The sequence below is a fragment of the Mus pahari genome, chromosome 5, assembly GCF_900095145.1.
Source record: "Mus pahari chromosome 5, PAHARI_EIJ_v1.1, whole genome shotgun sequence".
In the NCBI taxonomy this organism is placed as follows: domain Eukaryota; kingdom Metazoa; phylum Chordata; class Mammalia; order Rodentia; family Muridae; genus Mus; species Mus pahari.
In genome coordinates, this window is record NC_034594.1 from 101,549,309 (window position 1) to 101,553,465 (window position 4,157).

At 42.8% G+C, this 4,157-nt stretch overlaps 1 pseudogene; it reads right to left on the reverse strand.

Annotated features, from left to right (window-relative positions):
* Window positions 1–3,391: 3,391 nt before the first annotated feature.
* Window positions 3,392–4,055, reverse strand: LOC110321996 (annotated as a pseudogene).
* Window positions 4,056–4,157: the final 102 nt, after the last annotated feature.

Below are 4,157 nucleotides of genomic sequence, written 5' to 3' on the forward strand. Positions count from 1 at the left end.
ACACAGATGCATACCACATGTAGACATATGCAAAATTTAAACATACACAGTGCTGACAGGAAGGAGAGGGCATCTGAAAGGTTTGATGGGAAGAGCTTAGCCAGCACTCTGATATCTTGATGCCCCTGGACAGCTTAAGCTTCTGTCTCCACTCTGGCTCCCTGAACGCCCATGACACTCACAAGCAAAGCCATGCTTGGGATTCTCCAACCTTCCTGATTATTTTCTCTCTCTCTACCTGACTGGTGGCATCTCAGTTTCTACATAGTACATGTTTAGTTGGCAATGCACGACATTGTGATAGCAGCATAAAGACTAAACAATACCCTCCATGTCTGACTCCCTATGTAAGTTCTGACACTGTGATAATATACCACAACCAAAGCGACTTAGAGAAGAAAATAGTTTGTGTTTACAGTCCTAGAGGGATGGAGCCCTAGAGGCATGGAGACATAGGAGTGGGTATCAAGAGCAGGAAGCTCACTCAGGAGGCAGAGGCAGGCAGATTTCTGAGTTCAAGGCCAGCCTGGTCTACAAAGTGAGTTCCAGGACAGCCAGGGCTATAATGAGAAACCCTGTCTCGAAAAACCAAAAAAAAAAAAAAAAAAAAAGAGCAGGAAACTGGCTGATTGCACACAGGAATGGGAGGTGAGGTGGGAAGGAAATGGTGAGAGATTATAAACCCTCAAAGCCCAACCCCAGTGACACACTTCCTTCCTCCTAAAGGCTCCATTTCTCCAACAGCACCAGTAACTGGGTATCAACTGTTCAAGTACTTGAGTCTCTGGAGGACATTTCTCATTCAAACCACTACATTCTCTCAGACCAATTTTAATGATGAGTATTTGGTTTATTTATATATTGCTTCAGTCATTGGAAATTAGTAAAAGGGTCTGAAGAGATGGCTTAGCTAGAAAAAATGCTCACCATGCAAGTGTTGAGAACCCAAGGCCAACCATCAGAACACATGTAAAGAAAGCCAGGCATGGCGGCACACACTTGAAATCTCAGTGCTAAGAAGGTAGATCCCTGAGAGCCAGCCAGCCTAGACAGCTCAATGAGCTTCAAGCCAATGATAGCCTGTGTCAAAGAAGAAGAAGAAGAAGAAGAAGAAGAAGAAGAAGAAGAAGAAGAAGAAGAAGAAGAAGAAGAAGAAGAAGAAGAAGAAGAAGAAGAAGAAGAAGAAGAAGAAGAAGAAGAAGAAGAAGAAGGTGGAGCCTAAGAATGTGTGACATAGGAAGTTATCCTCTGACCATGTTCACATATGCACTTGCACATACATGGCAGTGCACACACACAGAAAAGAAACCTCCAGTAGCAAGAATGCTTCATGATTTGGCCAAAAACAAAGGCATGATGATCCTAATTTGCTCTGATACATTATTAAAATGACTTGTAAATCCCCATCCCAGCTTGCAGGGTTCTTTGAGTGAACCTAAATTGATCTGCAGGGCAAGAGCTGCTTATAGCATCACTTCAACACAAAACCACTGGAAAAGTTCTAAAAGTTCTGAATTGTTTTTTGTTTTTTGTTTTTTTGTTTTGTTTTTTGGTATCTATCTATCTATCTATCTATCTATCTATCTATCTATCTATCTATCTATCTATCTCTCTATCTATCTATCTATCTACCTTTTTCTTAATACAGGGTCTACGTAGCCCAAACTGGCCTCAAGTCCATTGTATGGCCAAGGCTGGCCTTAACTTCTGAACTTGCCTCTACCTCCCAAGAATAAGGATTTAGGGTGTGGGCAACTGTAATGATTTTGGAGTGCTCTGGCTTAGAATACAGGTAGGCAAACACTCTACCAACTGGGCTATGCCCCAGCTCCTCTGAGGCCCTTATTTTTAAACAAGAGGTAAGAATTGTTGATGAAGATATACATAACTGACCAAACAAGGCAACAGGATCTGCAGAACAGGACAGAGACCTCTTTCTCCCACTATGTGCAAAGATGTTGGCATGGACACAGCTCCTTTGAAAGAAAGGCAGGGAAAAGATGTCTTGAATTACTCTCAGGAACTCATTGAAATTAGCCTTGTTGGAACACTAGGGGCTTTCAGGAAAACTGCTAAGGTCTTGGGCCCCAAGTTCTATAGCAGCTCCGCTCATCTTAGCTCGGGAAGATCTGTAAGGGCTTTGGGGCTGGCACATTATCTCTGAAATATCACCCTGGCTTTGAGGGCTCCTTGGCACTGGGTAATGTGTTCCGAGTTTTGAAAATACTAGTGGAAGTTATAAGAGTCAAAAGACTATCTACCTGGCTTCTTCTAAGATCACTCTCTGGCACTCCCAGAGGCCATATAAGGTTTGACAAGCATCTTTCTTTCCTCTATTCCCCAAATGGCCTCACTGCCAACTGTTTTAATACTCCTAGGTTTTTCTTGGGTGAGTAGTATTTTAGCATTATATTTTTAATCTAAGTTCTACCCAAAAATTGGCCCATAAGTATCTATGCATGGATCATTATGAAGTTAGATATGTGTGTATGAGTAAACACGTACACCCATTACGTTCCTTTACAATTATTTATCTTTTATTATTGGGGGCCATGCATGTGGTGGTCAGAGGACAACGTGCCAGAGTGGATTCTCTCCTTCCACCAGATGGCTCCCAGGAATCACACTCAGGTCACTAGGCTTGACTGCAATTACCTTTACCCACTGCGCCATGCTGCCAGCCCACTATTGCACACTTTCAAGCAGTCTTCCTGGAGTGGGAAGAGATATAGTGGTGTGCTTTAAAGTAAACTCTGTAAAGAGAAGCAAAGCCAAGCTCTGGCGTCATTGCTGTCACTTGCTATGGAAACCATGTCATCAAGTTCTTGTTATTCCTATAGGGGTGAAATGAGCTAAAGTTTGCAAAGTGCTCAGGCAGCGTCTGCTACATGCTAGAGGCTAAAATAATAGCCATGTTTACCATTACTGTTGTTTTCTTCTAGGTTGTAATTACTTTTGCTTGAAAAAGAGCCCTATAAAGATGTGGTGATAGGTCTATTTTATTATTAGTTACTGGTTTTTATTGATTACTTATTTAGTGTAATTATTTATAATTTATACTTATATTTATTTAATTATCTAGTGTAATTATTTAATTATTTAGTGTATATGCATGTGTATGCACATACATCTCACGGTGCATGTGTACATATCAGAGGACAACATTAGGGAGTCAGTTATCTCCTTCTGTCATGTGTGTTTTGGGGATCGAACTTCTGTCATCAGGTATGGCAGCAACTTTTACCCACTGAGCCATCTCACCTTCACTGGCTAGTTCTTTTATTTTTCAGACTTAATTCACTTTATTTTTCTTCTACAAAAACCCTTATGTCTTAGCCACAGCTGGAACCTGGATCTTCTGAACAGAGACCTGATATGGAGATTTCTCTTTCTAGAAGTAGAGGGTCATGTAGCTATAGATCTTGAAGATGGCATTAAAGGTGGCCTTGGCAAAGTTGCCCAGGGTGGAAGTACAGTGCTTGGCTGATGGGTAGCAGTCATCAATACTGGCAATCAGCAGCAACTTCTTGGGCACAGGAGCAGAGACAATGCCAATGCCTCTTAGAGCCAGGATGATGAGCTGCAGCAACACACAGCCACAGCAGACTGTCACCTTAAGCACAATGGTGTGGGGCTTGCCAATCTTGTTCTCCCAGCAGCCTTTCTGTACAGGGTTTATGGAAAGCTTGACCAGGATGATAGTCCCTCAGATGGCAGTGGCTACCTTCTCGGGGTACTTAGCACCAAGAACAACATGATCATTGTAGTCCCCAAAGACAACAAAAGCCTTGAATCTGGTCTACTGGCCAGCCTGAGTTTGTGCCTGCTCTGGCAGGATTGTTAGAATCTCATCCTTTAGGTATTTTCTGAGAAAAAAGCCAAAAGTCTCAGATGGGCAGGAAGAGCAGGTAGATCTCTTCCACAAACTTGATCACCATATCCTTATCCAGGCAGCCCAGCTTGGTGACAGGGATCCATTCCTTGTCTCGGAGGGCTTTACCTCCAAGAGCCCTAAAATGTCCAAGACTGCTGCCAAATCCTCCAGAAAGCAACATAACCTCCTAATTATGGGCCCCAAGCCCTCCCTCTGCACCAATTGATTCACCACTTGGTGTTTTTCCCAAGGAGGAGGAGGAGGAGGAGGAGGAGGAGGAGGA